At 42.2% G+C, this 24,483-nt stretch overlaps 1 protein-coding gene across 4 annotated transcripts in view; it reads right to left on the bottom strand.

Annotated features, from left to right (window-relative positions):
- The window catches only part of lin54 (lin-54 DREAM MuvB core complex component), an 86,907-nt gene extending 63,253 nt beyond the window's left edge, over positions 1–23,654 (bottom strand). For 2 of the 4 annotated variants that reach the window (XM_072552305.1, XM_072552396.1), the window contains exons 1-2: positions 23,428–23,654; positions 2,323–2,423 (exon numbers count right to left, since the gene is read on the bottom strand). The gene's annotated coding sequence lies outside the window, so the exon portion shown is untranslated. Of the gene's footprint in view, positions 1–2,322; positions 2,424–22,053; positions 22,367–23,427 lie in introns of those variants that run through there. The other 2 variants (XM_072552128.1, XM_072552215.1) reach the window with 2 other exon arrangements.
- Between the last annotated feature and the right edge of the window lie 829 nt (positions 23,655–24,483).

The raw sequence follows: 24,483 nt of genomic DNA, 5'->3' as shown, positions 1-24,483 counted from the left end.
AGATGAATTGACCATGCTAAATTGTCCGTAGTGTTAGGTGAAGGGGTATACTGGGTGGTATATGCTTCGGCGGGTCGGTGTGGACTTGTTGGGCCGAAGGGCTGTAAGTAATCTAATCTAAAGAGAGATAAGATCATAGAGAACTTGTGTGCAAGGGACTGAAGTTTACCAGTGTACCATTTCCACCCCAGCTAAATATTCAGATAGGGGTGGCCCATCCATAAATCCTGATTGCACTGCAGCAATTTAACACTGGGAGGAGCAGCACAAATTGCTTTAATGTGAGACTTCTGTCGCTTCACAGGGGAAAGTCCCATCTTAGATAACTGCCAGACAATCAAATGAAACAGATCCCAACCAAGTGCATGAATGGAGGCCTTAGCCTTGTGGTTAAGGGGTTGCAGGGCTCTGTACTATTTAGCTGAGAGTGGCAGTGATTGTAGGGAGGCTCCACTCATCTCCCTAACTCTATGGCAGTCAGGCTTTGCACCTGGTATGTGCCTCTCACTACTGGGGACAATATACAGACAGTGGCAGGAAGAGGTGGTTAAGTAGTCATTAATTGGTTCATTAAGGTCTTAAATTAAGCTCAAGACCAAATAAGCTGCCTGATGCATTTCCCAACCACAGAATTTTATGCAGGAGGTAGTGAGAGGTAGGCAGCAGGAACATCAGGTGCTAGACTTTACTTTCATCCCTGTCCTAGGATGGGAGTGCATAAAAGCTGGCCCATTTTAAAAAGGTATTCAGAGATCTGAGGCAAAATAAAAAAGTACAAGTCACCATTGTTTTCTCATGAGAGAGACTACTAATGGGGAGTTCAACTGGAGAATTATCAAGCCTCAGGCGAGGTCGAGAAGGAGTGTACTTCATGGTAACCTCAGCCAATGCGGGACTGGAATCCACGCTGTTAGCATTACTCTGCATTGCAAAAAGGTTGTCCAGCCAACTGTGCTAAGATTCCATAGAGACAAAGTAGATCTGCAAGCACAGGGTTGATGAATAGCATTTGATGCATTGTAGAATGGGTATAGCAGAAGAGGCAGCTATTCAGCCCAGTGTATCCATGCCAGAGGAACTTTGCCATGCTAGTTCCAGTTCTGTGCCCTTTCTTCATTGCCCCAGACATGTAGTCTTTATGCCTTTTTAAAAACTTCAACACACATGTTGTGCATTCACGCACTGCTTTTTAAAAAAAAACAGGTTTTCCTCATGATACCATTGACTCTTTTTCTGGCTCACCTTAAAATTACTGACCCCTGGTTCTCACCCTTTCCACTATTAGGAAATGTTCTTCTCTATTTTAGCTACAGCCCTCAATTTTGAAAAGACTAGGAATCAATGGGTTATTTTCCAAGTGATAGGGGAGTCTAAAACTAGAAGGCAAACATTTAAGGTGAGAGGGGAACAACTGAAAAGTGATCTGAGGTGATCTGTACAGAACAACCTGACAGAGCAGGTGGGTACAATCACAACATTGAAAAGGCATCTGGACTGGTACATGAAAAAGAAGGATTAAGATGGATTTATGCCAAATGTTGGCAAACGGGACAAGATCAGTTTAGGAAATCAGGTTGACATGGAGGAGTTGGACAGAAGGGTCTTTTTCTGTGCTGTATAACTATATCTCTGTGGTAGGCAGTGGCAAATGGGATGCAAGAGGGATCTGTGCAAGAACACCAGTTATTCACAATATACATTAATAAATTAGACGAGAGAACTCAATGTAATATCTCCAGGTTTTCAAAACACACAAGACTGGCTGGAAGAGTGAACTGCAAGGAGTATGCACAGATACTTCATTGTGATTTGGACAAGTTGAGCAAGTGGGCAAATGGATGGTAGATGAACTAGAGTGTGCATAACCATGTATGGGGAAGGTGATCTGGTTATGGAGGGAGTGCAAAGACCTACCAAACGGATTCCTGGGATGGCAGGACTGATTTATAAAAGAGAGAAATTGGATCATTTTAGATGATATTCACTGGAGTTTAAAAGATCGAGGGTCAGTCTCACAGAAGCCTATTGCAGGACCAGACAGGACAAATGCAAGAACGACACCCCCTGGGAGCAATCAACAAGTAGCATCAGAGGCGGGTGGAGGAAGAATGAGGGATTGTGGGAGATAAAATGTGTACAAAAGAATGGACAAGGGACTGTGCTGGTGACCAAGTGAGATAATGTCACATATGTGGATGCAAAATCTATAAGTAAATTTTAATTAGATGCTTCTAAACATACAAGCAAGGTTGCTTGTTGATTGAAAACAATTAATAACTAAAAGGCAGCTTTTCATGAACTAATTTTTAAAAGAAAACTTACTCTGCTTCAGATTTTTGACTCAAAACATCTTCTGTTGTTACATGATGATAGTTATCTCGTCTTGGCATGGACATTCTTCTGAATTTAACAATTAACGCGATCTGTGAACAATCATATACAGAAATAATGGCGCGTCTGTATGCAGAGTTGATAACAACTTGTGCCATGTCATTGTTTTTAAACCCAGAGCATGAAATATCTACTATCAATGCTAGTTCAGTAGGACTTACGAACTTACAGATGGAGAACTTGGCGGTATTGGGAATTTTTTTCCATTGTGAAACCTGGTCTATATCTGTAATCATACCAGCATTGCTGCAGTCTAGTTTTTAAATTTTAAAGAGATTCTAAACTACTCCATAATTCTTTGCTTTTATCAGTGCATATGCAGCGAAAGAAAAAGTTGGAGGTTAAACTCTCAAATTATACACAGGTTTATTTACATTTATAAGCAACAAAGCTCCATAATTTATTTGTGCAGTCATGTGTTTCAGTTTTAGTAGTTTTAAGCAGCCAACTGTGCATGGCCTGAATGGGGACTTTCAGTTTGTGGCATGACTGCACAGCTTAAAAGACAACATTGGTTATAAAATCCTTAGGCCAAAAAATAGTTTTCATCCAAGAAATATGCTAATATTTGGTAGCAGGTACCAAGTTCAGGAGCTCATGATTGGAATGCATGATATCAGTGAAGTAGCATGTGTGACCTTGTATTAAATCAGGTTTTTAAAACACCACAATACTTAAAGGGCAGAAAAAATGTCCTCTTGTGCTTGAAGTCGAGGAAAAAAACTTATCACCGGACATCCACAATTGTATCGAGCCATCTTCTCTAAAATCAGTACATTGCTCCATTAGTTTTCATGCCAAGACCACTTACAAGAACCATAGGGGGCAGTAGCCTAGTGGTAATGTCAGTGGTCTAATAATCCAGAGTTCTGGACTAATCCTTGGGAGATATGCTCAAATTCCACGGCTACAGCTGGAAGAACTTAATGAATCCAGAATTAAATGCTAATTTCATTAATAATAATCATGAAGTTATCAGGCTGCATTACAATTCTATCTGGTTCATTTGTGTTCACCAAGAAGGATGGTCCTATACAAGCTGGATGGATTGCACCTTGCAAGACTCGGACCAATATCCTCAGTTGAGAGTGTGTTGCTGGAAAAGCACAGCAGGTCAGGCAGCATCCAAGGAGCAGGAGAATCGACATTTCAGGCATAAGCCCTTCATCAGGAATGAGGCTTGTGGGTCGAGGCTGAGAGATAAATGGGAGGGGGGTGGGTTTGAGGGGAGGTAGCTGGTAAAGCGATAGGTGGCTGAAGGTGAGGGAGAAGGTGATAGGTCAGAGGGGACAGTGATGGACAGGTCTGGAGGGCGGTGCCAAGTTGGAGACTTGGGACTGAGATAATGTTTGGAGGGGGGGGGGGGGGAATGGTTGCAGGGTCCCAAGGCAGAATAGGAGGTGTTCCTCCTCCAGACGATGGGTGGTAATGGTTTGGTGGTGGATGAGGCCCAGAACCTGCGTCTCCTTGACTGAGTGGGAGGGGGAATTGAAGTGTTCAGCCAGAGGGCAGTGAGGTTGGTTGGTGGTGCAGGGGTCCCAAAGATGTTCTATGAAATGATCCACAAGAAGGTGTCCTGTCTCCCCGACATAGAAGAGACCACACCAGGTGCAACCAGTGTCATCTACTGCATCCGTTGCATTCTCAAGGGCGTGCAGGTCCTGGGCCTCCTCCACTGCCAAACCATTACCATCTGACGCCTGGAGGAGGAACGCCTCATATTCCAACTTGGGACCCTGCAACCACAGGGGATAAATGTGTATTTCAACAGCTTCCACATTTCCCCTCCCCGCACATGATCCCAGTCCCAAGCCTCCAACTTGGCACCGCCCTCCTGACCCATCCACCACTGTCTCCCTCACTTTCATCCATTTATCGCTTTCCCAGTTAACTCCCCCAATCCCACACCCTTGCTATTTATCTCTCAGTCCCAACCCACAAGCGTCATTCCTGAAGAAGGGCTCATGCCCGAAAAGTAGATTCTCCTGCTCCTTGGATGCTGCCTGACCTGCTGTGCTTTTCCAGCACCATACGTTCGACTCTGATCGCCAACATCTGTAGTCCTCACTTTCTCCCAATATCCTCACAGAGGCATTGAGTAGTACAGTGGGGAAGGATACATATCAGTGGCAGGGGCATTGGAACCCAAGTGAACAGATACATGAGAAGGAAATAAAGCCAGAAATAAAACATGGAAAAGTAGAAAGCAAAGGTTGAATGCAGAGGAAACAAAGGCTACTAGCAGGAAACAGGGGAACACTGAAAAGACAAATCTAATGGTATTATATTAGAATGCTATTCAAGAGTGTTCAATATTTAGAAAAGACAGGAAAGGAAAGGAACTGGAGAGTATTTTTAATAAAGAATGAACTCTGCAATAATGAGAAAGGATATTGGTTCAGAAAATCTAGATGTAGAATCAGTATGAGTAGAGATAAGAGATAATGGATAGAAAACATTAGTTTAGGTTGTCTATAAGCTTCTTCGCTGTAGTGTTTAGGAATGACAGGAAATTAGGGAAGCATGTAGGAAGGATGATATTCATTGAATACTATATCTACATAAAGACTCAGCAAACCACATTAGCAGATGAACCTCTGGAGTGTGGACTCGATTTATTTTTCTAACTAGTTTATTGAGGAACACATTGTTCTAGATTTGGTACTGTGCACAGAGATGGGGTTAACTAATAATCTTTTTATGTAGGTCCATTAGAGAACAGTGACCATAACACAAGGGAATTCTTCACTGGGATAAAAAGAATAATAGTCTAATCCAAAACTTGGATCCTAAATCTAAAGTGTGGCGCTGGAAAAGCACAGCAGGTCAGGCAGCATCTGAGGAGCAGGATGATCGACATTTCAGGCATACACCCTTCATCGGGATTCCTGATACAGAGGAAACAAAGGCTACTAGCAGGAAACAGGGGAGTACACAAAAAAAAGTGTAAAAATACTGAAAAGACAAATCTAATGGTATTATATCAGAATGCAATTCAAGAGTGTTCAATATTTAGAAAGGGTTTAGAAACTTTTCCATGTTTTATTACTGGCTTTATTTCCTTCTCGTGTATCTCCTCACTTGGGTTCCAATGCCCCTGCCACTCATATGTATCCTTCCCCACTGCACTACTCAATGCCTCTGTGAGGATATTGGGAGAAAGTGAGGACTGCAGATGCTGGTGATCAGAGTCGAGGTTGTGGTGCTGGAAAAGGATTCCTGATGAAGGACTTATGCCTGAAATGTCGATTCTCCTACTCCTTGGATGCTGCCTGACCTGCTGTGCTTTTCCAGCATCACACTATCAACTCTGATCTCCAGCATCTGTAGTCCTCACTTTCTCCTAAATCTAAACAAAAGGATATTATGAAACCCATTGCAACAGTTATACATTTCTTTCTGGTTGAAAAGCACATCAGGAAAAAATGGCACACAACTGTAGCTAACAAAAAGAATCAAAGATAGCATTAAATCCAAAGAGGAATCAACAAAGTTACTATAAAAGTAACAAGCCTTGGATTGGAAGCATTTTAGAATTCAGCAAAGGAGAGCAAAAGAAAGAGAGGGGAAATATAAAAGTAGGAGAGAAAAGTTGCAACCAATGTAAAAGCAGATCGTAAGTTCTCCATATTACAGAGGAGAAAGTGCTGGATGTCTTGAAATGCATAAAGGTGGATACATCCCCAGGACCTGATCAGGTGTATCCCAGAACTCTGTAGGAAGCTAGAGAAGTGATTGCTGGTCCTCTTGCTGAGATATTTGTATCATTGATAGTCACAGGTGAGGTGCCGGAAGACTGGAAGTTGGCTAACATGGTGCCACTATTTAAGAAAGGTGATAAGGGCAAGCCAGGGAACTATAGACCAATGACACCGGTGGTGGGCAAGTTGTTGGAGGGAATCTGGAGGGACAGGAGTTACATGTATTTGGATGGACAAGGACTGATTAGGGATAGTCAGCGTGGCTTTGTGCGTGGTAAATCATGTCTCACAAACTTGATTGAGTGGTTTTGAAGAAATAATAAAGAGGATTGATGAGATCAGAACTGTAGATGTGATCTTTATGGACTTCAGTAAGGCGTTTGACAAGGTTCCCCATTGGAGACTGGTTAGCAAGGTTAGATCTCAGAATACAGGGAGAACTAGCCATTTGGATATACAACTGGCTCAAAGATAGAAGACAGAGTGTGGTGGTGGGAGGGTTGTTTTTCAGACTGGAGGGCTACAACCAGTGGAGCGCCACAAGGATCGGTGCTGGGTCCACTACTTTTCGTCAGTTATATTAATGATTTGGATGTGAGTTTAAGAGGTACAGTTAGTAAGTTTGCAGATGACACCAAAATTGGAGGTGTCGCGGACAGCAAAGAAGGTTACCTAGGATTACAACGGGATCTTGATCAAATGGGCCGATGGGCTAAGGAGTAGCAGGCGGAGTTTAAATCAGATAAATGCAAGGTGCTGCATTTTGGGAAAGCAAATCTTAGCAGGACTGAAACACTTAAGGGTAAGGTCCTAGGGAGTGTGGCTAAACCAAGAGGCCCAGGAGTGCAGGTTCATAGCTCCATAAAAGTGGAGTCGCAAGTAGATAGGATAGTGAAGAAGGCATTTGATATGCTTTCCTTTATTGGTCAGAGTATTGAGCACAGGAGTTGGGAGGTCATGTTGCAGCTGTACAGGACATTGGTTAGGCCACTGTTGGAATATTGCGTGCAATTCTGGTCGCCTTCCTAACGGAAAGATGTTGTGAAACTTGAAAGGGTTCAGAAAAGATTTACAAGGATGTTGCCAGGGTTGAAGGATTTGCCTTGTCAGGAGCGGCTGAATAGGCAGGGGCTGTTTTCTCTGGAGCATCAGAGGCTAAGGGGTGACCTTATAGAGGTTTATAAAATCATGAGGTGCATGGACAGGGTAAATAGACAAGGTCTTTTCCCTGGGGTCAGGGAGTCCATCACTAGAGGGAATTCTAACTACGCAAATACTAACTGGGAAAGTTTTATTCTCCAAGATAAGGGGGAACAAAATTCCTAAATTGCACCCCGGAGAACTTATGCAATCACTATGTACGAAGCCCTCCAAGGGAGGAGTGTTCCTGGATGTAATATTCTAAAATGAAACCAAACAATTAGTAAGTACCGTACATCAGTAGGTGATAGTGACCATAATTTTGGTGATAGTGACCATAATTCAGCTACATATTGAATAACTACAGAAAATAATAAAGATGATTTGGAAATTAAATCTGGAGAAGACTAATTTCACAAAGATATGACTTTGCCCAATGGGACTAGGTTTGAAAGGCAGGTGTGTTCCTGAAAAGACAAAGGGCAAGACCAAGACTGGAGTACACCGGATGTCAAGGGATATGATTATGAGGATTAACAAAACAAAGCTTATGGCAGATAGAGTTCAATTTCATCAGAATCCAATGAGATTATAACAGATTTGATAACTCTCAACTTCACCTTCCTGACTCTCCCCATAATCTTGATTGACTTACTAATTAAAATTCTGTCTATCTCAGCCTTGAATATCCTGAATCATTCTCAATAGCCCTCTTTGGTAAAGAATTCCACAGATTCACTGCCCTCTGAAATAATTCATCCCCATCGCAGTCTTAAATGGGCGACTCCACATTGAGATTATAATCTCTGCTCCTAGATTTTCCCATGAGTTAACAATCTTTCTGCATGTACCCTATTAAGTCCCCTTAAAGTCTATGTTTCAATAAAGGTGATCTCTCATTCTTCTAAATTCCAATGAATAGAGGCTCAATCAACTCAACCTCTCCTTGTGAGATGATCCCTCCATAACCAGGATTAATTTAGTGAACCTTCTCTGGGCTGCTCCAATGCCAGTATATCTTACATTAGATAAGGAGCCCATTAAGTATCCCAGCTGTGGTCCGACTAGTGGTCTGTAGTTTTAGCAAAACCTCCCTGCTTTTATACTCCATTCCCTTTGAAATAATTCCATTTGCTTTCCTTATTACTACCTTCCCCAACAGTAATTTTCAAATCCTCAATGGTCATATGAGAGTTGCCAGGATTAATTGATAATTCCATTACCATAAAAAGGACAAAGAGATGGACCAGGCAATTTCAAGTCAGTCAGTTTAACCTTAGTGTTGGGTAAGTGATTAGAAAGAGTTTGGAGGAACAGAATGTATCTGCACTTGGACAGACACAAATTGATCAGGGAACTTGGCATAGGTTTGTCAAGGGAAGCTCATGTTTGACAAAGCTGATCAAAGTTTTTGCAAGGTAACCAGAAGCATTGATGAAGGTCTACATGGACTTTAGCAAGGCTTTTGAATAGGTCCTTCAAGGTAGACTGGTCAAGAAAATAAGAACCGATGGGATCCAAGGCATGGTGGCACATTAGTCCCAAAATTGACTGAAAGGCAGAAATCGAGGATGACTGTAGAAGGATGTTTTTGTGTCTAAATGTCTATTTCCCTGGGGGATTTTGCAGGGTTCAGAATTGGCGCTGTTGCTGTTTGTGGGATACATTAATGATTTGGGCTTAAATAATGGGTTATGATCAAGTTCATGGGTGACACAAAAATTGATAGGGTGGTAAATAATGAGGAAGATAGCATAAACTGCAGGTGGATATCAGCACAGTGAGTAGGTCGACAGAGCAATGGCAAATGGAATTCAACGCAGGAAAGTATGAGGTAATAAAAGAGCTAAAGTGGCAAGGCATTACATTTTGAATGGTAAAACACTGGAAAATGCTGAACAGAGGTATCTTGGTAGGCAGTCCTCAATGAATACTTTGCCCTAGGGAAGGCAGTAATAGGGAAAACAAATGGAATGTTGGGCTTTATTTCAAAGGGAATGGAGTATGAAACTAGGGAGGCTTTGTTAAAACTCTACAAGACACAAGTCAGACCACAGTTAAAATATTCCATGTACATCCAGAGATCCCTGAAGGTGGAAGAACAGATGGATAAAATGGCTAAGAAAGCATATATACTTCCCATTATAGCAGAGGTTAGGCCATAACTAGGGAACTGCATGCAGTTCTGATCACCACACTATAAAAAGGATGTGATTATACTGGAGAGAATGCAGATAAGATTTAACAAGATGCTGACTGGACTGAGGGGTTTGAGCTAGGGAAAAGATTGGATAGGTTGGGGTTTTCTTCTTTGGAGCAGCAAAGGTTGAAAGAGGACCTGATAGAAATGTATAAGATTATGACAGGCATAAAGAAAGTAGATAGGAAGGTATGTTTTCCATTAGGTGCACTGGGACAATAACCAGGGCCAAAGACTTCAGTGAAGTCTAGGACAGCTAAGAGGATGGTGGAGAAAGAATATTTTCAGAGGGTGGTGGGTGTCTGGCCCTGCCAATTCTCTCACACCCCAAGGATGATTATGAGACATAAATCACATTGTAGCCTTACTTGTTTTGAAACATATGCCTGTTCTGGACCAGGCCAGATCCCTTCAAAATATTTCGAGAAGGTAGCCTAAGCCCAAACTTTTTCTTATGTTAAAGGCAGGTGTTTAGTGAATGTTCCAGTTGTGATGCAGCTGACCTTAAGCAAAACAACACTTATTTCAACGCTATAGTTTAAACATGAAGAAAACAGAATTTAGAAGAATTTAGTTATTTAAAAACTCCACCGACTCAATACTGAAACTTACTAAAGAGCTGTTCCAATCCCCGCAACATCACATCAACACACCCTTTGGCAAAAGGTAAACTTGAACACAAGTTTTTACAAGCAGGAAGGATTTCAGAGAGCAAAGTCAGGCAGGTATCATCTGCTGAAGCAGGGAACCTTTTTCCACTGCAGCTTTTGACTGCCTGCTACTAACAGCTTCTCTGGTGCAACTAAACCAAATTAGAAAAATGACCTCAACTGGGAGAACTGGCCAATTCCCTGCCATTGCTAAAGAAGACAAATAGACATCTCTGCCTTTACGACCCCTCTTGGAAAAAGCCAAAGACAAAATAACCATGTTAAAGGGGTGGCATCATCACAATGCCAAGGGGGAAAAAAAAACTACTTACAGAACATTGTACTCAGCCCTTAAGTGAGGCAAGTCAAGCCCTCAACAGCTTGCACAAGTTGCCATTGACTTGCAACATGCAGTAGTATACGGGGATGAGGATATGGAGGCCATTAGTGATAAGGAAGAAGGGGCAAGTACAGCTTCACCTGGTCCTTTTTTAAAAAATCTATTGCCCAAAGAGGTCTCAAGTTTGATCTGTTTTCCGAATGGAATTCACTTATCCAACTATGGGTGGCACTCTGCATAAGACTGGTAGAAATCCTGGATTTCCACAAATTCATCACATTCAGTGAGACTGGCTGAAACAAAAAAAAAACCCAGACAGACGAAAGCAGCAGCAAAAGATCACGGCACATTCCAATTTGGCTGGGATTCCCCATGTAGCTGAACAACCCATCAATGCTTTCCATAGAGGCTGACTTAGTGGATTAACAAGGTGAGAAGGGGTGATGGGGTAGGGAAGTCAAGATTTTACTTTAAGGACTAGGTGATGATGGAGAGAGTGCCAAAAAATAGCAAATAGTTATTATTAGTAGCCATGGGGACCCCAATGTACTGGAAACTTTTGTCATCTTTTAAATTCATTTTGGTTTCTGCTGTCAGGCTTGGAGCCCATACACAGTAGTAACAAACAACACTATGCTATTTAGCCCTTTAAAAATTCTGAAAGGGAGTGCAAGTGGACTGGAAAGGTAGCATTAGGGTTATGACAGTTGAAGTCGGATACTTAAGAGTTAAATGGAAGTGGATTTGAGGAGAAAGTTGTCCTCTTGGACGAGACATACTTGGAGGGGGCAAGGGCAGAGAAGCAAGATGTTGAGGGCTAGTTTGGGAGGGGAAGTGGGTGAATGTTTGAGGTTATGGGAAAAGACTGGAAATTGCAGCACTAGGATGGCGTAGAACAAAAGAAAGTTAACAATGAGGGCACAGAGGTTTAAGAAAGTATCTTTCATTAAATAAAATGAGCCAGCTTATATCTGTTCTCCAAGATGATGCCAGCATTGTAGATTATTAAGGCAGGGGATGGATCATAATAAAATATTTGGTGAAATAAATGGTAAATTCAAAAGGACAAAGTAAATTTCATGACATTGGCCAAATAGCACATTTAAATAAAAGGATATTTAAGGGAGACCTGCAGGAATATTTGCTCCTCCTTTTTATTTGTCAGCAGCTATTCTTCCATCACTTTTGGTGATGTCTTTGACCAGTGTTCACCTCTGCCCCAACAAATAAAATAGTGAGTTTTGATATTTGTTGACAAAATAACATATTTTGACTAATGTAACGAAATCTGACCACCAATTTGCATACATCAACATCCAACCAAAAAGAAGAAATGACCAGTTACTCAGTTATAATGAAATTTGTTGAGCAAAAAATGTTGGTGAAACAATGTTGACCAGAGCTTAGGAAGAACTCCTCTGCTTTTCTTTGACTGGTGCCATAATACTATTTATGAGCACTTGAAGGGGAAGAAAGGATTTAACTTTTATCCAAAAAAGCTTTTCATTGTAAACAGCTTGTTATTGTGCATGTTCAAGAAATTGAGATTTAGCTTGTCAATATTTTTTTTAAATAATTGCTGTCCTTTTAGGGAGCATCACACCTCATTCTAATTTTAAAAAATAACTGGAAACTCCATCTTTTTCACCACACAAAAGTGATGGAATAAAGAAGTAGTCACGACTTCGACAAACTAACCATCAATCTCCTTGATACAAAGTAAGAACATTTTTCAGCGCATCCTAATAATATTTGCAATGGGTAAAAAAAAATTCACTCTGGAAAATTAGTGGTATAAATGTGTACTAATTTTGATTTTGTGCTAAACATTAGGAACCAATGCACAAAACCTACAAAATATAGTGATGATTCCCTCACAACAGGGACAACTTACAATGTCCACTCAAGACACTGGAAAGAGATTTAGTGCACAAAATGGCACCAAGCTTCAGCATTTTATAAAAGATACTTCCAACCGAGCAGACAAATTGTTAGCAGAACAGCTGTTCGCTGTATATGCACAAAAAAACTGCATTGGTACTTGGTTTGCTGCACATTCCTTCACCTTAACAGGCCATGTCGCAATTGTAACTAAGAACTGGCTTCCTTTATGTTTACCTAGAATTCTCTGAAGCAATCTGAGAGGAGTGTGGGGAGCATAAAGGGGAATGACGTTACTCTTTCACATTGTGGGAAACAGCTTTGCTTCTGAACAGCAATTTCCTACAACAACACAATTAAAATAAGAACAATGTTACATAGCAAAATCCCAACAGCATGTCACTGTTGCACATGCCAATTGGGCATCACCATTTTATAGTACACTTTATTCTGACTGTGAAATTCCTTTACAAATTAGCTTGCAAAAACCAAAGTTATCAGTGAATTTAGAAGTCCTCAAATGTCAGGATACTGCCGACATTCATAAATTATAAGATTATCAATTACATAAATCCTATTAGTTATATGGTAGCAACTCATGTCATCTCAACTACCTTACATTTTTTTTAAATTTTCTGGAATGATTGGCTTTTTAAACTGTGTAATTCAAGATAAACAACCATAACAATATAGATCAGCTATTGTAATGATGTTAATAAGGTCAGCTCTTCTCAAATAATCATTGTGTTAGATTATTTGCTATTTAATTTTCTGTTTTTCTAATCCCTTGCATCAACTGTTCATGTTCTGCACCAGGAATGGCTTGTGTTCAGGATGCAATTAAAACAACTGCTTGTTTTAAGCCGTGACAGTATCAACAGGCTAGTGACTTATTTTCAAGATCTTGTTCAAGGTTTTGTTATATGTAGAAAATGTAAATAATAATGGCTAAGCGACTACTGGTCTAACAACCAAGTTACATCATCATCTTTGGTTTCAGCGTGAAAATACTGGAATTTGCTCAACTAACCAGAAGAGTATTGGAAACAGTAAGAAAAATTTGTTGCAAAATTATAACTTTACCAAATTGTATGAGGCTTCATGTTCTCGAAATGTCAGCACTACTTCTTCAGCAAGGAGGAATGTCAGGCTTTTCAAGAAGTACTACTTTATGCATCATGTTTGTGATTATTCTTCTCAAAGCAGATGAGCCAAACAATCTCCATCCAGTTAAACTCAAAATATTTCATTGGTTCAACCATACTCATCTAAAATGAGAAAGTATCAGATTTTGTTTTACTCCGATTTCCTTCCAATTACTTTCCTCTGTCCATCTCTCAAGATTCTCCTTAAAGCCCAGCTCTGAAAAAGCGTGTTAACACCTCTGAATCACTTTCATTTATATCCATTTTCGACTGAATATATCATTGTGAAGATATTCTTTTATATTAAAAAGGTGCTATATAAATACAAGTTGAGTAGTTTAAATTCTTCACAGAAAGAGTTACCGAGCGAAGAGGAAGGTTTTCAGAAGGTTATGGAGATAGAAACAGAAAAGTTGTTTGGGGAAGGCAAGTGGAGATTGAAAGAAGGTCAGTCAGAAAACCTGAAAGAACACAATGGAAAGAAAGATCAAGTGACAGTGGAAGGAGAGGGAGCACTTTGTGGGCAACTGCATCAAGCTGTCTGTAGATCCTCAGTACGCAAATACCAAGTGTCACTACCTACTCTCCCACTCAGGTTCTAGCTGCCCCGGTGTTGCAAATGATTGGTCTGGCTTCCTGACGATAGAATGCTCCAAGGAGTTGGACCATTTCATTTAATCGAAACCCCGTGGAAGATATTGCAAAGGAAAACACCTTTGACTTCAAGTCAAGTCATCAGGCAGTGGTCTGCAAGAATATCCTTGAGAATCTCCAAGGACAGGGTTGATTCTGTTGGGCAGTTCCTTGAGTAGACTGTCAACAAGTATTTAGCAGACTGCCTCAACACCAGAAGTTTCCAACAAGCACCAAGACATAGCTTGGCTGGAGTTGAGAAGAGCACAACCAGTCATATCATTCAGACTCTGCCATCATATGCTGTCTGGAAGCAGTGTAGAGGGGAAGAGATTGTCACACATCATCTTCTGGAATGCTTCTACGCAAAGAAGGTCTGGAGATAGCTGCAGTGATTTTGTCGAAGATCATCCCAAGCAGCTCTGTGATGTGGGACTGTGTGCTCTATGGGCTTTTTCCCAGGACAAGCACTGAAACAAAAATAGACTGCACCTGAAGGACCATCAACTCCGTGAAAGACACTCTGGTCTGCACAATACTTGTTGACCTTCCAGCGTAAAGAGTTTACCTCAATCAAGTGTTGCAGGCTGATTCAGAGTAACATGACTATGTGCTGAGTAATGCACTGAAGTTTGGGGCAGCTGCCACCAAGTGGAGAAAGACGACAGTCTTTCTGCCAAAAACAAGGGCCTGTTAAATTTCAAGATTCCCTCATTACCTGAATGGGAATGCAAGTAGTCTCCTTTCAATATGAGGAATGACAAATTCATTGTATTTTCTGAAAAGTTTATACATAACTGTTTTGACCTTTTCATACTTGCTTGTAGATAATTTATGATTAAAGTACATTTTTGCAATAAAACAAGAGGGGACATCACAACAAAATTTGTAGGAGATTGAAGATTTAAAACTGAATAGGATGGCGAAGAGAATAGGTCAATGAAGAGATGATAGGTGAAAGTGAGGACTGCAGATGTTGGAGATTAGAGTCAAGATTAGAGTGGTGCTGGAAAAGCACAGCAAATCAGGCAGCATCCAAGGAGCAGGAAAATCGACGTTTCGGGCAGGAGCCCTTCATCAGGAAAGATGAAGGGCAACTGCCCGAAACGTTGATTTATAAGACCATTAGACATAGGAGCGGAAGTAAGGCCATTCGGCCCATCGAGTCCACTCCGCCATTCAATCATGGCTGATGGGCATTTCAACTCCACTTACCCGCATTCTCCCCGTAGCCCTTAATTCCTCGAGACAACAAGAATCTATCAATCTCTGCCTTGAAGACATTTAGCGTCCCGGCCTCCACTGCACTCTGTGGCAATGACTTCCACAGGCCCACCACTCTCTGGCTGAAGAAATGTCTCCGCGTTTCTGTTCTGAATTGACCCCCTCTAATTTTAAGGCTGTGTCCACGGGTCCTAGTCTCCTTACCTAACGGAAACAATTTCCGAGCGTCCACCCTTTCCAAGCCATGTACTATCTTGTACGTCTCTATTAAGTCTCCCCTTAATCTTCGAAAACTCCAATGAATACAATCCCAGGATCCTCAGCCGTTCCTCATATGTTAGATCAACCATTCCAGGGATCTAACGTGTGAATCTCCGCTGGACACGTTCCAGTGCCAGTATGTCCTTTCTGAGGTGTGGGAACCAAAACTGGACACAGTACTCCAAATGGGGCCTAACCAGAGTTTTATAAAGTCTCAGTAGCACAACGGTGCTTTTATATTCCAACCCTCTTGAGATAAATGACAACATCGCATTCGCTTTCTTAATCACGGACTCAACCTGCATGTTGACCTTTAGAGAATCCTCGACTAGCACCCCCACATCCCTTTGTACTTTGGCTTTATGAATTTTCTCACCGTTTAAATAGTAGTCTATGCTTTTATTCTTTTTGCCAAAGTGCAAGACCTCGCATTTGTTCACGTTGAATTCCATCAGCCATTTCCTGGACCACTCTCCCAAACTATCTAGATCCTTCTGTAGCCTCCCCACTTCCTCAGTACTACCTGCCTGTCCACCTAACTTCGTATCATCTGCAAATTTCGCCAGAATGTCCCCAGTCCCTTCATCCAGATCATTAATATATAACGCGAACAGCTGTGGCCCAACACTGAACCCTGCGGGACACCGCTCGTCACCGGCTGCCATTCTGATAAAGAATCTTTTATCCCGACTCTCTGCCTTCTGTCAGACAGCCAATTCTCAATCCATCCCAGTAGCTCACCTCGAACACCATGAGCCCTCACTTTGCTCAGCAGCCTCCTGTGTGGCACCTTATCAAAGGCCTTTTGGAAGTCTAGATAGACCACATCCACTGGGTTTCCCTGGTCTAACCTACTTGTCACCTCTTCAAAGAAGTCCAACAGGTTTGTCAGGCATGACCTCCCCTTACTAAATCCATGTTGACTTGTTCTAATCAAACTCTGCTCTTCTAAGAATTTAGAAACCTCATCCTTAATGATGGATTCTAGAATTTTACCAACAACCGAGGTTAGGCTAATTGGCCTATAATTTTCCATCTTTTGTCTTGATCCTTTCTTGAACAAGGGGGTTACAACAGCGATCTTCCAATCATCCGGGACTTTCCCTGACTCCAGTGACTCTTGAAAGATCTCAACCAATGCCTCCGCTATTTCCTCAGCCACCTCTCTCAGAACTCTAGGATGTATCCCATCAGGGCCAGGAGATTTATCAATTTTAAGACTTTTTAGCTTTTCTAGCACTATCTCTTTTGTAATGGCAACCATACTCAACTCAGCCCTCTGACTCCCTTTAATTGTTGGGATATTACTCGTGTCTTCCACTGTGAAAACTGACTCAAAGTACTTGTTAAGTTCTCCTGTTATTTCCTTATCTCCCATCACTAGGCTTCCAGCATCAGTTTGAAGTGGCCCAATGTCTACTTTTGCCTGTTGTTTGTTTCTTATGTATTGAAAGAAACTTTTACTATCATTTCTAATATTACTGGCTAGCCTACCTTCATATTTGATCTTCTCCTTTCTTATTACTCTCTTTGTTATCCTCTGTTTGTTTTTGTAGCCTTGCCAATCTTCTGATTTCCTACTGCTCTTGGCCACTTTATAGGATCTCTCTTTTTCTTTAATAATTTTCCTGACTTCCTTTGTCAGCCATGGTTGTCTAATCCCTCCCCGGATAATCTTTCTTTTCTTGGGAATGAACCTCTGTACAGAGTCCTCAATTATACCCACAAACTCCTGCCATTTTTGCTCTACTGTCTTCCCCGCTAGCCTCTGCTTCCAGTCTATTTTTGTCAGTTCTTCTCTCATGCCCTCATAATTACCTTTATTTAACTGTAACACCATTACATCCGATTTTGCCTTCGTTCTTTCAAACTCCACACTGAACTCTACCATATTATGATCACTGCCTCCTAAGGGTTCCCTTACTTTAAGATCTTTTATAAAGTCTGGTTCATGGCAAAGCACTAGGTCCAGAATAGCCTGCTCCCTTGTGGGCTCCATGACAAACTGTTCCAAAAAGCTATCCTGTAAGCATTCCATGAATTCCCTTTCTTTGGATCCACTGGCACCGTTATTTACCCAGTCCACCTGCATATTGAAGTCTCCCATGATCACTGTGACCTTGCCTTTCTGACATGCCTTCTCTATTTCCCGGTACATGTTGCGTCCCTGGTCCTGACCACTGTTCGGAGGTATGTGCACAACTCCAATCATGGTCTTTTTGTCTTTGTGGTTCCTCAATTCCACCCACACAGACTCCACATCATCTGACGCTATGTCATTCAGTGCCATAGATTTAATTTTGTTCTTAACTAACAAGGCAACCCCACCCCCTCTGCCGACCTCCCTGTCTTTTCGATAAGTTGAAAATCCTTGGAGGTTTAACTGCCAGTCCTGACCCCCCTGTAACCAAGTCTCTGTGATGCCTACCACATAATCATTCACTATGATCTGTGCCATTAGTTCATCTGCTTTGTTATGAATGCTACGAGCGTTCAGGTAAAGTGCCTGAATGCTAATTTTCTTATCATTAGAGATATTGGAAGTCATATGATGTCCTAAGTTAACCTTGCTTTTTTCTGAATTCCCAGTCTGCCTCAATTTTAAATCCGCCTGGACACATGCTATCCTGCTGCTTATCTTTCCATTTAACGCCATACTCCCTGTCGCTTTCACTTTCCCTTTCCCCCCAACTCAGAAGTTTAAAGTCCTACTGACCACCCTATTTATCCTCTTCGCTAGAACATTGGTACCTGATCGGTTTAGGTGAAGACCATCCCAACGGTACAGATCCCCCCTGTTCCAAAACTGATGCCAATGCCCCATGAAGTGGAATCCCTCTTTCCCACACCAATCCCTTAGCCACGTGTTTACTTGCCTAATTTTCTTATCCCTATGCCAATTAGCACGTGGCTCCGGCAGTAATCCGGAGATTATAACCCTTGAGGACCTGTGCTTCGATTTCCTGCCTAGTGCTTCGTAATCCCCAAACAGGTCCTCCACCCTAGTCTTGCCTATGTTGTTAGTACCAACATGGACCACAACAACTGGATCCTCCCCCTCCCGCTCCAATATCCTTTCAAGCCGCTCAGAGATGTCCCGCACCCTGGCAGCAGGCAGGCAACACACCATGCAAGACTCCCGATCCGGCTTGCAAAGGATACTATCTGTCCCCGTAATACTACTTGTCTATTAACTCCCCCCTCTTGAATGGCCTTCTGCACCATGATGCCTTGGTCAGTTGGCTCATCTGGTCCAGAGCCCTTTTCCTCACCCGAACAGGGAGCAAGAATCTCGTACCTGTTGGATAAGGTCAAGGGCTGAGGCTCCTCCACTCCTGAACTCAGGTTCCCCCTACCTGCCTCACCTACAGTCACACTCTGATTTGCCTGCTCCTTGGATGCTGTGCTTTTCCAGCATCACTCTAATCAATGAGGAGACAGTGACAGGTCGTAGAAGCAATGGGGAAGAAACAAGAGCAAAGGTGACTGATGGTTGAGACAGCAGTTTGGTGATGGTTACAATATATTGGGCGAAACAGATGTGTATTGAACAGGATTTGCACAGCCTAGTTTGGTTTGAGTGTGCAATATCTTGGAGCTGAATACTTGGCAGGTATTTGGTTATTTGGGGTTAGCAACCCACTAGTACTTTTGCCACTGGCTTCTCTTCATTTGTGACCATAGAGGAATGCTGGCAGACAACTCACCTGTGAGGACAAAAAGCTAAATCCATCTTTATCCTCATCCAAATCTCAAAACACTTTTTCAGAGTGGATGAATGGCTAATAATAAGAAGCAAGGATTCTTCCTGATTTTTTGCTTTTCCTAATACTGGGGAAGTGAATATAGCACCTTACTAGATAACCTACTCAATACTGACTGTCAAGCAAATCAAACATATTCTGGCCTTTATGTCAAGAATTTTGTCCCCACTGGGAAACTCCTTCAAAAACTGTTTATTTGTTCTCTTTTTGAAAACCTTACGGATTATTTTTCACACAACACAGGAAGAAAAGTAAATATTGCAGAACAGAAAAACTTACTTTTCTGATTATGTCAATGGAGTGCCAACTCCACACATTTCTGTATCAGATAGTAAAGATTTGAGCCATAATGTTCAAGAATATTCTGTACTTTAAGTCTTCAGAATAGGGCTAGCTAACTATTTGAAAGCAAAATACTATGTACTCTCTAAGTTTCAAACAAAACAGAAAATGCTAGAAATAAAAGTGTGGCAACAGCAAAAAACATGAATGAAATTTTCCAGCTGTGATTGTTCATCAGGATAGAATTCTAGATATTATCTGGTTGAGTGCCACAAATGTCAAGAAATAACCACCTCTCCCTTATATTCAATGACATTACCATTGGTAAGTACCCAACCAACATCATCCTCAGGGTTACTACTATTGATCATGAACTTAACTGGCTCAACCACATAATTACAGTTATTACAAGAGCAAGTCAGAAGCTACGAATGCTGCTGCAAATAACTCACCTTGTTTCTCTAAATGTTTTGCACTACCTACAACATATAGCTCATGAATGTGACGGAACTCTCTCCACTTGTCTGGATGAGCACAGCTCCAACAATACAAAGCTCAACAACTCCAGGGTAAAGCAATCCATTTGCTGGAGACCAAATCTACTACCTCAACATTCACTCCCTCAATCATCAGCACACAATGGCTGCAGTATTTTCAATTTATAAGTGCTGCAGTAACAGAACTTCTATGACAGCTCCTCCCAAAAACCATGACTCAGGATAAGAGCAGCATGGGAACCAACACTGGCAAGTTTTCTCTTCCAAGCAACACACTAATTTGAAATGTATTGGATTTTTCTTCCCCACTGTTATTTGGTCAAAATCCTAGAACTTCCTCCCTAACTAAATTTTGAGAATGCCTACACCACAGACACTGCAGCTTTTGTACCATCATCTTCTGAAGGACAACTGAAGATAGATAATATACGCAATGCTTGCCTGTAACATCCACAATCCAGGAGCAAAAAGAAATTGAAGGTTAAAGATTTATAACACGAGGAATTAAGCAGGCTACAGAGTTTGCTGTTACCAAACAAAGCACAAACTGCAGAAACCAAGCATGCAGGTTTGCACGTCAGTGTGAATACAAAAATATTTTGGAGCTTTGTTCAACTACCTTTCTGGACAAGGAAAAGTTATACAGTACTTGAATGTTCTCCGTGTAGCAACACAGCAAGGCAATTACATAATGGGAGAGAGTCAATGAAAGGATAATCTGTGGAGATAGAAGACTTAATAGAATGAATGCATTTTACTTATTTAACATTTGTTACCCCAAGCTGAAAACACATCCTCTAACTACTGACTTTTCTATTTCCCACAACAAATATTAACTCCTTTATCATTGTCTGCGTACTTACTGATGGAAGCAGCACTAATGACAACCTTGCAATTGAAGACGACTAACAGACATAAAAGGCAGCCAAATCTTAAAAATATTTAACTTTTTGCCTGCATTGGCAAATACACACTTTGTAATCAAGTCATCATTTATCACACCATATGCCTGTGGGGCTTTGCTGTCACATGCCAACAAGTCACCACACAAAAAAAAATCACTTTCAATGGGTGACTGAATAGTAGTACAATTTATTTTCATTCCCGTTTTTAATTCCAGTTTCCCATCCCACCTCCTAAAAATCTTCTCCATCCCTCCTTCCTTGTCTGCACCTGCTGATATTTCAACATTTACCTACATCATGGTCTTTTGTGCATTCCAATCTCCCACTGGTGATTAAAAGAATGGTGCATCACAGAAGGAGGCCATTTGGCCCATTGCCCCGGTGTTATCTTGTAGTATTCTAATTTGCTTTTTGTTATATTTCTTTTCACCATTAAAAAGTATCTCCTCAGCAGCACTTTGGTCCACCTCCTGTAGTCTTGCTACCCCATCCCTCAATCAAATGTTTTGCTACATTATAAAGATGTAAACTTGGAGCTAAACAATCATTCACACAGTTAACACACCAGTTGCAAACAGAATCACTGCCTCCAATCCTGGAACAGCTGATAGTCAGGAATGCAGTATCCATGAGGCCCAGGTTCAAGTCACATCTGCTACAGAGATGTGTCACAACATCCTTGAACAGGTTGATTCGAAATTTATTTTACGTTTACACAGTTGTGAACCGGACTACGATAATTTAGCTGTGTTCTGGGAGGACGAATGGGAGGAACATTGGGAGGGGGCTCTGTAAATTTCATAATCGACAGAGTAAAGAGATCAAGGAATGAGGATTTTTGCGACGTACATTTATGCATGACCTCTATTTACTAATTATCTTTATTAGTGAAAAACCTCAACAACAGTATTGCTGCTTGCCCTTCGAAATCCTAGGTACGTAAATGTGAATAATTTTATATTTACATTACTTGGATCAGGTCTACTAGACGACAAGGAACTTCTAAACGTAATCGTTGTTAGGCGGAATCTGAGCATACCTTACTGTATTCTTTCAGAGAGCCACGTCTCTCCAAACGATCTCTAAAGAAAAGGAGAACTGCAGGCCTTTGCACCCGAATTGTCTGTGCTTGGCAGAGAAACCTGAAGTGTTATTAGCGTGACATCTGGGGGCGAAAAGGGAGGACGTGTCATTTTATGTCTAAGCGGCCGGGCAGAACTCAAAGCCGGTTCGGTCTTTTCAGACTAGGCTCGGGTGTATTATTAGGCAGGGATTGCATTTCGAAAGGTCCGCCATTTTCACCTCGTCATCACATTTCCAGAGAAAGGCAGGGCCTGAGTGAGACTAGGAGACACACAAAAATCATACGAAAAAACCGCGGAAAAAAACTAACAGGAAATACCGTAGTTGCCGAACAAACCCCACAAACGTTCAGCCTTGACGCCCTGGCGCACTCCTCCCCAAACAACAAGCAACTTACAAATCAACATTCTACCTGCTGGAAGTAAAACCTCACAAGATATTCTTCAACATATAAACACACTATTGCTCCCGTTCAAATCGCTGGCGGGGCTTAAAAGAAATGGTTCCTGCGTAAGGTCAGCACAACAACAAAAAAAATTCGACCCTGGGGTATGTGATGTTGCCCGTTCTTGAGAACATTGACAGTACAAAGCCCTTTGGATCATGATCCCAGGGGTGTGGGAAATCTGTAACTGGGGAGATCAGTCAGGAGACAAGATTAAACTTCACAATGAAATGTTACCACTGCAATCCATAAACTAGATGTCGCTTCAGACCAAATACAGGCAGGATCCAGCCGCTATTTTAGTTTTTTTTTAAAAAAAAACCCTGAGCGCAGATCATCTTCGAACTGCTCGCTGCTGCGAATGTATTTTACAAACGCGGAGCTATAACAGCGACGTGAACCTTTCATGTCTCAGAAATGCAATAAAAGTTACACAGTATTAACAACAAAAAAAAACACAATCTAACACAGCAAAAAGAAAACGAGACCCACGGCTGGACGGGGCGGGGAAAGTAGTTACAAACAAATTAAGGCAAAAAAAAAATCACTGTAAAGAAACAGAAAAAGGGCAGAATCAGGGATTGGGGTGAAGGCAAGAAGACGCTGAAAGAGCTGTCACCGGGAGGAGAGTCTCTCAGAAAGAGGGGAACAGTCAGTCAGTGAGGCCACTGACAACACCGTGGACAACTTCAACAAGGCAGAAAGTCCCACTCAAAACCGCCCAAAGACCCCGGGCTCCAGTCAGATCACACTCCAGCCCTGCCGCCATCAGCCGGTGCTCCGAAGCCGCCCAGCGCCGGTGTCCTCGGTGCCAGGCAGGCGGCGGCGCAGCGTTCCCCCGTCCCTCAGACATAAACACAGCCGCGCCGCTGACGGATAACTCACCGGCTGTGGTGTCCGGGCCGCTCGGACCTGCAGGCGGGCGGCATGAAGGAGGATCGTGGCCGCCTGGGACCTGAGGCGGCGCTGGCGGCCCCGGTTACCAGACACACACAGCGCTCGTCACCGGGAGACCGATCGTGTTTGTTCAAAATCACGCGCCGAGCGCCATTCCTCCAGCTCTAACATCCCATAATAACACCACGCTCCCCGGGAGACCACGGCCCCGCTCCGCGAAGCACGTCACACAGCACAGACCGCCCCCTTGTCAAACCACGCGGCGTCTCATCACGTCAACCCTGCGTCATGCCGTTCATGGCACGCACGTCGCCTCGTCCGTGCCCCCAGGCACCGCCCACTCGCCCGGGCAACGCCCACATTCCTGATGAAAGGCTTTTGGCCGAAAGGTTGATACTCCAGCTCCTGGGATGTTGCCTGACCTGCTGTACTTTTCCAGCACCACTCTAATCTTGACCTGGAGATTCTGGTGTTGGACTGGGGTGTACAAAGTTAAAAATCACACAACACCAGGTTATAGTCCAACAGGTTTAATTGGAAGCATTAGCACAAGACCTGATGAAGGAGCAGCGCTCTGAAAGCTAGTGCTTCCAGTTAAACCGGTTGGACTATAGCCTGGTGTTGTGTGACTTTTAACCTAATCTTGACCGCCCACTTTCCCATCACTGCTGTTTCAGACTCTCGTGGGTTTGGAGTCATCCAGATCTGGGAGTTTGTTCAGAGTTGGACAGACTACACTTCTTAGAACAAACTAATGGACTTTCACTGGAACAGGTCCTCTTTCAACTGGACCACAGCACCATCCCAATAATCAATTAAGCTTTGAGTTTTCTTGATGAAAACCGGCATACATTGCTGTATTAATCATTAAATTGAATTGAATTTATTGTCACGTGTACCGAGGTACAGTGAAGAGCTTTGTCTTGTGAGCAATACAGGCAGATCACAGAGTTAAGTAGTATAGATAAGTAAATAATAGGTAAATAGCAGCAAAAACAAAAACACAGGTAAAGGCGAATGGGGCAGCACAGTGGCTCAATGGTT

Source organism: Chiloscyllium punctatum, chromosome 1 (assembly GCF_047496795.1).
Source record: "Chiloscyllium punctatum isolate Juve2018m chromosome 1, sChiPun1.3, whole genome shotgun sequence".
Classification (NCBI taxonomy): Eukaryota; Metazoa; Chordata; class Chondrichthyes; order Orectolobiformes; family Hemiscylliidae; genus Chiloscyllium; species Chiloscyllium punctatum.
This window is presented reverse-complemented; position numbering and strand designations above follow the sequence as displayed.